Consider the following 13,629-nt stretch of genomic DNA (forward strand, 5'->3'; position numbering starts at 1 on the left):
ACTCCTAATACAGATCTAGAAATCAAACCTATTCGCGTCCATTTTTCATTCTTTTCTGATTTCGATGATTTGTTAGAAAGATTTTCATCATTTTCAAAGGCAATGCGTGTAATGGCATATGTCTATAGGTTTTTCTACCGTACACATCCAAGGTTTCGTTCAAGTTTCTATAAGGATTCCACCCTGATCTCAAGTTGTGAAATAATTTCCGTTCGCGACAGACTTATTTCCGTTTGTCAAAAGGCAGCTTATCCAAACGACTATAGAGCTCTTTCATCTCGACAAGTTGTTTCCAAATCCAGTAGTATCCTAAACCTCAATCCGTTTCTAGATGAAGAAGGTTTGATACGTTCTTGTGGTCGGCTAGAGTTATCTCCAGAACTGTCGTATAATGAAAAACACCCGATTATTATTCCATATAACTCCAAATTCGCACGACTACTAGTAAAATTTATCCATGACATCAGCTTACATGGCGGTAATCAATTAGTTTTGCGACTTCTACGCATGCAATATTGGATCCCAAAGGCTAAAAACCTTATAAAATCGACAATCAATAATTGTAGGACGTGCCTAGTATATAAAAAACGATGTCAAAGGCAGATAATGGCCGCGTTGCCGCAAGAGCGTTGTGAATTTACTCGTCCATTCACGCATACAGGGCTAGATTTCGCTGGCCCTTTCGACGTAAAGAGCTACTCCGGTCGAGCTTGCCGCATTACAAAGGGATATGTATGTGTATTCGTCTGTTTTTCTACAAAGGCGATTCACTTAGAGGCTACATCCGACCTCTCTACTCCTACCTTCCTGGCAGCATTCAGTCGTTTTGTGTCTCGCCGCGGTTGTCCTTTACACCTGTATTCTGACAATGGAACAAACTTCGTTGGAGCATCTCGAATATTAGCCAAGGAATTCATTCAAACAACTCAACAACGCATTCAAGCGAACTACTCTCACCAAAATATTATGTGGCACTTTATTCCAGCTGGCGCCCCACATATGGGCGGCCTATGGGAGGCTGGTGTGAAGAGTTTCAAAGCACATTTCCGAAAAACTGCAGGCTGTCACAAATACACGCATGAAGAGTTATCCACACTATTATCCAAAATTGAATCTTGTTTGAATTCCCGGCCAATTTCTCCAGTGTCAACTGATCCTACAGATCTTTGCGCATTAACTCCAGGTCATTTCCTTATAGGTTCACCAATCCTCGCACCTATCGACCCCCAGGTTAACGACTCATCCGTATCCATAACTAATCGATGGCAAAAATTAAAACTGGTTCATCAAAACTTCTGCCAACGATGGAAAAATGAGTACTTGAAAGAACTTCATAAAAGAATAAAATGGCAAAGACCCGAGCAGAATCTACAAGAAGGATCACTTGTCGTCATAAGAGATGAAAACCTCCCACCGAATTCATGGCGACTTGGTAGAGTGACAAAAATCTACTCTGGCTCAGACAATCGAGTTCGCGTTGCAGAAGTTTTCACACAACGAGGCATTATAAAGCGTCCAATCGTTAAACTTATTCTTCTGCCTACAGAATCTGAGTTGCGTCCCCCCTCTTAGTTCTCTCACTTATCATACAATTTCCTTTTTCAGATTAATATGCCTAAAATTACATCGAGATCATCGAAATCCAACACCTCCTCCCAGAGACTTCCAAAAAGATATAATGCGTTTCCGTGCAGAATCTGTAAGCGACCACATCCTTTGCGAACATGTAGGAAATTTCTGGCAATGAATATAAACGATCGCATACGTGCAGTCCGCGAGCATAGGTACTGCTCAAACTGCCTAGCTCATGACCATTCCCATGGCACATGCTTTTCTGGACTTGGATGCAAACATTGCCACAAATTCCATCATACCTTATTGCATGTTAATCCACGACTAGTAAAAGATTTATTGCCCCGTCGTTCACGTTCACGCTCACGCTCTCCGTCTCCGCAACGCCCTTCAACGTCAAAAAAAAACCGTTCGTCCAGACCCAAGGAAGAGGACTCACTACCTTCGACATCAAAATCAGCATCTCTAACTTCGATCTTACGTCAAAACACATTGGTTCTTTTACCGACAGTTCTCGTAAAAGTATCTTCTACGCATGCTCGATGCTTGCTTGACTCCGCATCTACAGTTAGCAGAGTTTCGAAGAAATTTGTCGACAAGTTGGATTTGACAGCTTTTACACTCCGCGAAGAAACTATTTGTCCGATTACTCTAAAATCCAGATTCGATTCGTCTTCCAAAATCGAGGGAACATTTCGGGTAGACAATCGGATAGCTCTACGAACTCCGTCTGAATCCCTTCCAGAAAACTATAAAAACCATTTCCGTGATATGTTCCTCGCAGACTCAAAATTTAACGAATCGGGCTCTATTGATATAATTATCGGCGCAGACCTTTATCCTAAGGTAATTCGTGAGGGATTTTTCTCGAAAACAGGCTTTCCCACTGCTCAAAGCACTATCTTTGGTTGGACTATTTATGGTCCCTGTTCATTATAAATCTGAAATGCACTTTCATACACGCAAAATACCAAACGTACAGTAAAATTTAAAAATTTTTTCTTGAATTTAATATTATTGAATTGTAAATTTAAAAATTCTATTGTACTATAACACATAAACATATAATTGATAAACATATGTATATACTACTTGAATTTGAATTATATTAATTATAAGATTAACATTGTAAATATTTTTTTTCTTATTCCACAGCAGTCTTATGACATGGCCAAGGCGACTTTTCCTTCATTCATTTGCAGGTGTCCTGCAAGGCGGGCGGCAATGTTTACGCCAACAGATAACATTTCAGTTATTAACCCTATAAGTACAATGTACTTTTTGTTTGTATATTGTATATCAAAGCTGCATAGCAAACAGATAAATAGCTATAAACATAGCTATTTATCTCTTTCTAAATGTTTATTAACACCTAAAACCAAATGTCAAGTTGGCCTAAATGTCATAAGGCTGCATCCGGTTTTCTTCTAAAAAATTGAATTTTTCTTCTTGTTCTTTCGCCAGTCTTGAAAAGAGGTAATAATTTCTGCAACAATAAAAAATATTGAATTTGTTCAAAACCCTAATTCCTTTTGTTTCTTTATTTCAATCTTTTCCTATTGGGGTTTTATTTCGAGTAAATAAAATAAATACCTATATTTATTTTATTTACGGATCAAGGTGATTTTCTCTCCAGCATTCCAACCACCACTTTCTGAGCTAAACATATAGAATTAATTCATTAATTACAGAAAAAGTGAAAATGAGCTAACACATTTTTTTAAGGAAATTCTGTAAATATGTATGATTCGTCTGAGTCACTGAATAATTGTCTGCATCGTTTTGGAATTGGTTCAACGTCACTTTCATCACTAGATGATGTAATCATATTTTCAATATATGGTAAAATATAATTTTCATCACTAGAATTAATCTAGTGAATAGGGGACGAAATCAAAGAATTTTTAGGAGCTTCAATTGCTTCTTTTCTTGCAAAATAATTTGTCATTAAAAATTGCGATTTTGAATTTTTAATTTGCTTATGCAACTCAGATCAAACTTGGTTTAATTTAAAAATGGTAAAAAAGCTCTAAAAAAACATCTAAAATTTCAAAATCTTTTAAAATTCTAAAAAAAAAATAATTTAAAAACCGCATAAATTTGAATCCGCATAAAAAAAATCCGCATAAAACGAGACCTGAGTGTATCCAATTTCTCCAAAATAAAAACGTCTCAAATTTGTAATCAATTTAAAGAAATACATAATACTTTGAATTCTAAACAGCATACAACGATTGTAAGCAATAAATTTCAATTAAGATCCTTAAATAATTACAAATATCTATTATCAATTGGAATTCAATTTTATTTCATTTTCTTACGCTACTCAATTTCAATGAGTATGTAAATACAACAAACGACACCTTCCAACAACTAAATAAAATTTAATAAAACATCAATACCAAACAACCATCTTCTATAATCCAGCAAATAAAACTCCTTGCAAACATCTACAAGGAACTGAATTGAAACCATAGAAAGTGTGGCTGTGTGGTTGCCATGTTAACTAACTAACTTACTGCACGAGTATTAACACTTGAAATTTTAATTTCGTATTCAAGACATGATGCTGACGTTTTGAATAAAGAAGGCAACATATACAAAAAAAAAATAAGAAATAAACGAGTGTTTGTGGCGCCACTTGAAAGTTAGAAAGGCAATGAATGAATAAATTCTCTGCCACAACTAAATGAAGAATTATTATCTCACTAAGGGAAAACCTATTGAAGGGGGGAAAATCATCAGTGAAGTAAAAGTAAAATAGTGTGAGAATGAGTGAAAATGGTGTGGGAGACAAAAGGACAATAGAAACGTTTACGCGTTTTAATGTTAAAAATTGTTTGATAAACGTTTTCTAAAGAGTTTGATTCTTTTGTTAATGAATATGAATAGAAATGAAAATGTATTTTCATTTTCACGCATTTCAAGAAAACAACTTTTGTTTTCTAAGGATTCGAAATAAAATGTTTTTGATATTTAAATGACAGCAAACAAAAGTGAAAAGGACTACTTCAACACATACTACTTATTAAAAGAGAAATCATATATTTATGCAAAAGAAGGCGTATAAGTAATATTAATTTAATTTTAAGATAAAAAACAATTATATTTTTTACATTAATTTAATTTTTCTTTAAAAAACTGACCCTTCTCAATTTTTTTAATTTAGTTTTCAATATTTACCTCTTAAATCATCTTGTCCTCATATTTGTTGTTTTGAAATAAAAAAAAAAACTGAAATCATACAAAACGCACTTCATAATCATTTCCCTTTCCGCTTCGCGTTCAGCATGCACGTGCATGAAACGTGCAAGGAATTCCTTTTCTTAACACTTTTGTTCTACATGTATGAATACATCCATCTAGCAACCAAATAACATCACCAACCCAGCAACCACTATTGGCAGTAGTCGCTCGTCTTTATTATTATCTTTTTTATGTAGTGTTCATTACAATGTCATTTAAATCAGAGTTGCAAAGGAAATGATTCATTTTATATATTGTATGAGAGTCTTTCATTAAGCGCTTCATATTTTTAAATATAAATAAAACAAAATGTGTGTGAGATATCATCGAAATGAAATATAACATCGTGCAAATGTCCGAATGTCTACATAAGAATTTAGGCCAAAAAATTAAAGACTAATGGAAGATCTGCTGAAAAGGGGTTATTATGGAGAATATTTTCCCTAATAAACCCTTTAATGAATTCAGCATAAAATCTAAAGAATGGACTTTAAAGAATAAATTGTGCTTTAAAAATTAAAAAACAACGAAAGATTGAAGAAATAGCTATCTAAATTATTATCCAATAGGACTAACCGATCGCAAGACATCGGTTTAAAAAGTTGGGTCACTTTAGATGAAACACCCCATATATAATAAAATACTTCAAGTGAATTCACAACATCAAATGTAATTTGAAGATTTAGCATGAAACGGTTTATATTAAAAAGAGAGGAAAATAAATTTTATTATAGAGAGAATAATTACAAGTCCAATCATGTTTTAATTTTGTATTGATAAGGAAAGAGTAGGATTTGTATCGCATCTTTTAGAAGAAATACATAAAAGGAAAGGAGAGAGAAATGTGAATAAAACAAGTAAAGCTGAATTGTTCGGAACAATTTTTTTTTATATGTAGTTTGAAGTCTCTCTCAAAAATAGAACGTCAAACTACATATAAAAAAAAAATTGTTCCGAACAAAAAATGTTTCAGAAACTCATGGGTGAATTCAGCTTAAGAGAGCTATATTGGGCTGCGCCGATATACATAGCTCTTCAAAATATTCAAATTATATTTCAAAATAAAAATTTTAAATATTTTTAGGTAAAAAAATTTATTTTTTCCAAAGTTTTATTTTTAATTTTTTTGAAAAAAAAATTTTCGAATTTTTTTTTTAATTTTGAAATTTAAAAAAAAAGGAAATTAGAGAGAAATGTGAATAAAACAAGTAAGAGAGCTATATTGGGCTGCGCCGATATACATAGCTCTTCAAAATATTCAAATTATACTTCAAAATAAAAATTTTAAATATTTTTAAGTAAAAAAATTTTTTTTCCATCGTTTTATTTTTAATTTTTTTGAAAAAATTTTTTTCGAATTTTTGTTTAATTTAATTTTTTTTTTAAAATTTTGAAATTTTTTTGTTTTTTAATATTTAGTGAAAAAATTCGGGTTAACAATATTTTTTCCGATTTTTACCTATTGTAGGTCCAACTAACTATGGCAAAGGTCTTTGAAATATCTATCATTAGATATCCACATTGTCTATATTAATGACTTAGTAATCTAGATATAGGTCAAAAATAGGTTAAAAATCGAGGTTGTCCTGGTTTTTTTCTTATATCTCAGCCATTTGTGGACCGATTTTAAATAGCAACGGAGTCGGAGAATTCCGGAGATATTGATGTATGAATCGTGTATGTAAGTTATTTGGGGGCTTTGGAAAGTTGATTTCAACTAGAGATGCTAATCGGGACTGATTTTTAAAAATCCCGGGGTTCGGGATTTGGTAAAGAATACCGAAATCCCGACCCGGGGTTTCGGGATTTTCGGGAAATCTAAAATCCCGAAAATTTTAAGAATGAAACGTACATAATTATGTCTTTACAATTGAAAGTAAATTTTTTATTTAGCAATTAATTTTTATTAGACACTAAAAAGCATAAAATACTTGCATGAGTACATTATATAAGAAGAAATAACAATAAAGTATGTACATTAGGCCGGGCCGATTTGTATGGACGATCAATACGTAAAAAATCGTATAGCAGAAACGCAATCTACGCAAAATTCTATGAAATTATCCCCAAGAAACCATAGGTCTAAAATCAAATCCTATCTTGCGCATTTTGTCTTTTATCCAATAAAAAAACTATTAACATATACTGAAATATGATTGGATAAAAGACGAAATGCGAAAGGATTTGATTTTAGACCTATGGTATCTTCTTAGAATTTTCCGAAGAATGCGTTTCTGCTATACGATTTTTCGTGAAAAAATCGACATACTGATGAAAAACCGTACTTTAGTATAAAAAAGTGTTTATTTTAAATAGCTTCTTAAGAATACTATTGCATCTATGGTTTCATCTGCCATTCTGGAACGAATTTTGTTTTCGACATATGCTGCTGCCGAAAAACATCTTTCACATTGGCAAACCCGTTTGCAAATACTTATAACAAATCTGTAAGTATTTTCCTCTTGTTCCTTCAGAAATAAAATGATGTATTTCTTTTGCAAGTTGAAAATCTACATTATAATTTGGTTTCGTTATTGTTATTTGGGGTTTTTACATTTATTAATAATATCTTTTAGCCTTTTAGCAATCGAAATATTTTCATTTTGTTCGAGCTCCTCATCTGAGATCAAATCAATTTCATTTGATGTGGATTTAAATTGAGTTTTGTTAGATAACTTACAAAAAAAGTTGAAGAATTGATTTTCTGGAGCCCCACTCAAGGAAAACCAAAAATACCGTTTTCCTTTATTAACTATATTGTAGCAGGAATTGAGCTTAATAACTTTGCTGAACATCACTTTGCGATATTCGGGCATGTAGAATGTCCAAATGAATGAAAAAGTTACACAAAAATTACAATTTCCCCTATTTATTTATGAAAAACGGGATTTGGAAAATCCCGAAAACCCCGGGATTTTCGGCAACGGGATTCCCCGTTTAGCATCTCTAATTTCAACAGACAGACAGACGGACATGGCTTAATTGAATCCAGAATATACATATATATTTTATAGGGTCGGGAAATTATATTGTTGAAATTACAAACGGAATGATAAACTTATATATACCCTTCTCACAAAGGTGAACGGTATAAAAATTAAACACACATATTTTTTTCATCTTTTTTTCAAGATGATTTGAATAGAAGAAAATAGTAAAATATTACTATGTGAAAGTATTTAGATCATATTACAACATTTTAAAGACAAAAATAATAGTTTAAACTGATTATATTTAATTTTTTAATGTTTTAGTCTAAGATTGCGGCGAAAACTAGGCTCCCAATTAGCTTGGAGTAAGAAATGAATTTGACTCTGATTGTTTTTTTTGCTATTGTCAAATTGTTTATTGAAACCGAATGTATATTTTCTATTAATTTTTTTAGATTTTGTATACATATGTATATATATTTACAGAATATATGCATGTATATTGTTTTATTATAAGAGAAAAATCTGTCATATACGGTATGTTACGTACGATATTAAATTTCATTTATTATAAAATCACCCAAAGATTGGTTTTATTTAAATATGACGGATTGTAAAGGAAAAATATTTTGTTTAGTGTAAGAAATTAAAAGAAAACGAATCGTGAGAGGCGTTATTCTCACGATTCGAATATTTTCGCATATTTCTACATGTACCTCAAAATGACTTCCGTTATATGTCACGTACGATATACCCTTATTTCGCTCAATATTTTTGACAACAATATTTCGAAAGAACTTTTTATTATTTTAAATTCCTCTGAATGGAAAAATTAATTATTTTTAAGCAGAGATCGAAAATAACTCGTCCATATACCAAAAAACCCAAATTGTGATTTACATTTTTGTGATAAAAATAAATCACTGAAAATAACAGTTATAAAATGATTTTTATTTAAATGGTTTGGAACGATCTTTATTCGTTTTTGTTGTTTTTTAATGGTTTGGTGTGAGATAAACAATTCATTTGTTCTTGTTCTTAATAACTGTTACTTTCTCTTTTATTTACATACAATAACATATTATTAGTAATTTTTAACAAATTCTGGAAATAATATGATAAGCATATAATAATGAAGTCTGAGTAACAGAAATGAGAATTTTTTTTTAAATTGTTATTAATCTTTTGATAAATTTTATATATTTAAGCGTTGATTTGCATCAAATGCGATTTATTTTTCATGTTCAAAAATAAAAGTCACAAGCCGACCTTTACGAAAAAAATAAATTATAAATCACTCATCCAGATTATTTGTGTTTGTTTCTCTTAACCAAAAACCTAAAATGTCCTCGAATAAATCACTCTCTCAGTGATATATCACAAAAAATTATTTTTAAATGGCTGCGAATGGGAATTTACCATTGAAATGAAAGTGAACCCGTTATTTTCGGTCTCTGTTTTTAAGATACTCTTATTTTTTGCAAAATGTTTTCCACTATATAGACGTACAAATGTCACATACGATGATATGGAATTGCCCATATGTGTGATACAATAACAAAAACATGACAAAACATTCTCATTAATGACATTGATAACAACAGCCCTAGATGTTTGGCTCTCAGTTGCCTATCTAGTTGTCATCTGTGATTGCTGCATTTAGAACTTTATTTTGGAAATTTATTTGAAAAAAAACCGATTAAATCCGAATAAAACAATATGGTTTACCAAAATTTTTACCGATAATAAGATTTTACCTTATTTTATCTGAATAAATCATTTTCTAACTTGTTTAAAAGCTCCCTTTAAAGGATCTTAATAAATACCTTTAAATCTCTGTTTTGAAAAATTAAAAGAATCCCATAAAGTTCGATGTCATGTTTGAGGAATTTATTTTATATTTTTTCCTTTACAAACACATATCGATGAATTTATTTTTACAAAGTCTCCTCTTTGTAATAGATAGTGAAAGTTGTAGTCTGTATAAAATTCTCATACTCGTGCCACATTCATAATGACATCTTAAACATGCCAATAATTTTTACAACTTTCTTTTTTCCATACTTATTTTGGTATTTTTATATTGTCATCGTTTTACACTTCAGTATGCTGGATGGCTGGCTGTTGAAGTTTTTATTGTATTTCATAAATTTCCTTCAAAGAGTTTTTTGTTGTGGATAATTTTTTCCTTATACATGGAAAAAAAATATGGTCGCGTTTTAGGGCTTAAATAAATGGCGAGACTGTGTCTTAGACGCCGGAGTTTATTATAACTTTGCCGCCAAGTTAAGTTATTTTGTAAGGACTTTTTATGGTAACTTAGTTTGTAAAAATAACTAAATAAATGTGACATTTAAATTTTTGGGGATGTTAAGTATAAGTAACAATTTTTGTGTAACTTATGGATAGTTTTTATTTAGAATATTAATAGTATCAAATATTAAGAAGGCTATACATATTTTAGTCATTTGCATTTCTATAAATTTTGAATTGAAAAATATCATAAATCCACTCCCAACATCTAATTCTTTATCATAATTCAAAGGCTTTTATTTAAATAATGTTACGTTTTTACCTTTTAAAAGGGTGGTTTATTTTCTTTAAATAAACCGTATTCTTTTAATTGCAAATAAAGAAGCGGTCAGTAGTTCAAAAATTGTAACAACTCATTATTTATTTAAATTAACACAACAATTTAAATAGTAACTTTCTTTTAACACACACTCTGTAAAAAAATATTTTATAATTTGCAAGAATACATTGGCTATATTTATGACTTAGTAATCCAGATATAGATCAAAAATAGGTCAAAAATCGAGGTTGTCCGGGTTTTTTGCTCATATCTCCGTTATTTATGAACCGATTTTGCTGATTCTAAATATCAAACTTCTCGAAAGCATTATTGAAGATTTGGATCCCGAAGATATCTGGGGTCTTCAGAAAATTGATTTCAACAGACAGATAGACAGACAGACGGACAGACAGATGGACATGGCTTAATCGACTCCGCTATCTATAAGGATCCAGAATATATGTACTTTATAGGGTCGGAAATGAAAAATGTAGAAATTACAAACGGAATGACAAACTTATATATACCCTTCTCACGAAGGTGAAGGGTATAAAAAAATACAACTTTATTCATTCAAAACAACAATAATTTTATTAGGTCTTTAAACAAGTTTTCTTTAAATTGGTTAACTCCTTGTTCTTTTCTTTCAAAAATAGGGTATTTAAAGGACATTATGGATTTTACTTTAGATTAGTTTTCTATCTTCATCTCACTATAATACTTAATAGCCTTTATCTTTCGGACAACGTCATATAAATATTCACTGACGGATCTAGATCACATGAAAAGGTCAGAGATCGTTCATATTCATATCAGCTGAATTTGAGATTGTTTCTTAGGTTACCATATTACGGTAGTAGCGGTATAAGTTTTTAAAACTTTTAGGGATATCGAGTCACATCTAATACAAATTTGATCCCTATTGAATGTGTATATCATAAAGAAAATTGATCATGGGAAAATATAGAGCTGCTTCATCCTAAATTTGATCGAATTGATCTCTACTGAATTCACACGAACTTCATCTCATTGCCAAAGAAAGATATGTAGAGAACACTACTTGCTTTAAATCTGCCTTGGTTCCTACTAAGAAACCATATAGCGGAAATTACCGTTAACTGGCCTCTAGGTGCCCACTCTCAAGGGCTGTGAAGAAATACAATAACTTCCGTAGAAGCATTAAAAACGAGATAGGAGTGGAGACAACTGAACATATCATGGTCCAGCATGTGGGAACAAATAGTTATTGACAAAACCTGTCCCTCTAATAGTGATGTAAGAAAGGTTCACACCTCCATTAGAAATAACAGGATGGCGGAAGAACGTCATCGGTTAAGAAATAGTGTGCAGATGGTGCGATAGAAACAAGGTATCACAACAGGATATACACTAGCCTATAGTGAAACTTGTGAAAATAATTTGCCCACTAAATTATTGAAGCTATGCAGCAAACAAAAAAACAACAAATTTTACGAAAGATTGAAGAAATAGCTATCTAAACTATTTGGGACAAATTTTACTACAAACAATAAGTAATAAGTTACATGGATGATAAAACACACCTCCTTGACCAAAATGTCCAATTTTGACCTCCTCTAACTCAGAGACTTCTTGACCGATCTTGTTGGAATATTGTGTCTAAACTAATATCCGACGTCGATTTCAATATATACAGTGGTTCACAAAACATTGGAAACTTTTCCAAATATTTCATTAGTGGCCTAAAATCTGAAACAAAAATTTAAAAAAATTTTAACATTTTTATAGTATTTTATTTGTATACTTTTATTAACTTAATTTAACAAAAAACAAAGGACATAATTAATTAAATTCTAAAAATGAGAAAACAAAATTAAAAGATTTCTTTATTACGGCATTGACGATTTAGTGTCTCACTCACAACTCGCTGTTTCTATTTATATACTCAGCGCCATCTTCTAGAAGTCTCATGAATAATCTAACGGGTAAAACTCGAATGTTCTATTTCCACGATGATCGCCAAGAACTTTTAAAGCTGCTTCACAGTTAATGCTGAAATACGTATAAACAATATTACAGCGTGTTATCAACACTGCTGATAAGTAGAAATTTCTACTGATGGATAAGGATTTGAATTAGAAAAGTTTAAAATTTCAACTTTAGCAGTATTTAAAAAGCTTTTCTATGAAAAATTCTCTACCCCTTTCCATTAAAAAACACTCTAAATGTATCAATTTCCTTAATGTTTTCCAGTTTTTCCTGGCCACCTTCCATTAATCTTTCAGTTCATTTTTCAACAATTGTCATTTAGTTTTATTTAATCTTTTATGCGGTGAAATCTTGATAAAATGTTAAAACACATATAAACACACATCAATTTAATGTCATTAACCTAAAAACCTTTTAAACATGACAAAAAATATAAACGAAAACCCCAAGAACATTGACAAAAACAAGCCAACAGAAAAATTTCTATAAAAATCTCTGCAATTCGGAGATAAAATAAAATGATTCAATCAACTATCAATATGTACATTTAGAGAAAACCAACCAACCCACCCTTCTTTTCCATAAATTTCCTTGATTGTTACACAATCGTCTGCCCTGACTCCATGGCAAGTCAGAGCACTTAATAAAATCGAATTTTATTTCAATTGAACACGTCTGTTTTCATTTTACCTTTTACCAGTAGCAAATACATACCTAACTACTCCTAGTAAGTTGTTTTGCAATAAACAAGTGTTGTTGTTTTATTCGTTTATTTATTTCAACAAATCCTTAAGGATTTTATTTCGGTTGTTGCTGAAACTAGAGTATTAAACAAGCGTGTAGAGATTAGAGGAATGTTTGTAAAACAAGGGAAGGGGGATGGAAAGGAGGGTTGTTTCACTGCAGACCAGAGAAGTTTAGGTAAAACGATATCAATGATTATGGTTTATTAGTGTGAAAATATTTGTGTAATTTTGTGTTAGTGAGATCCTTGGGGTATTGTGGGTTATTGCTAAAAGTGTGTAATACTGGGAAGGAAACTGTAGAGATAGATATACAAGCAACAAGCAAGAGTTTTAGAAAATGTGACAATCAGTGTATATTAGAGGGCTCCCATGAAATGAAATTGCGAATTTTGACCGTCGTATAGGCTAACGTTAAATGGTGGCGCAACGGCTCTGAAGTTTGGAAATGCATTTTCAAGGGGAAAGGTAAATTTTTTCAGTTTTTACAAAAACGCTGCCTTTAAATAAAACAGTGCAACACAAAAAAAATTTGTAAATATATAAAATCAAAAAAACTTCATCATCAAGATCAAAACCGCAAAGAAAAATCGAAATA

This window comes from Calliphora vicina, chromosome 2 (genome assembly GCF_958450345.1).
Source record: "Calliphora vicina chromosome 2, idCalVici1.1, whole genome shotgun sequence".
In the NCBI taxonomy this organism is placed as follows: domain Eukaryota; kingdom Metazoa; phylum Arthropoda; class Insecta; order Diptera; family Calliphoridae; genus Calliphora; species Calliphora vicina.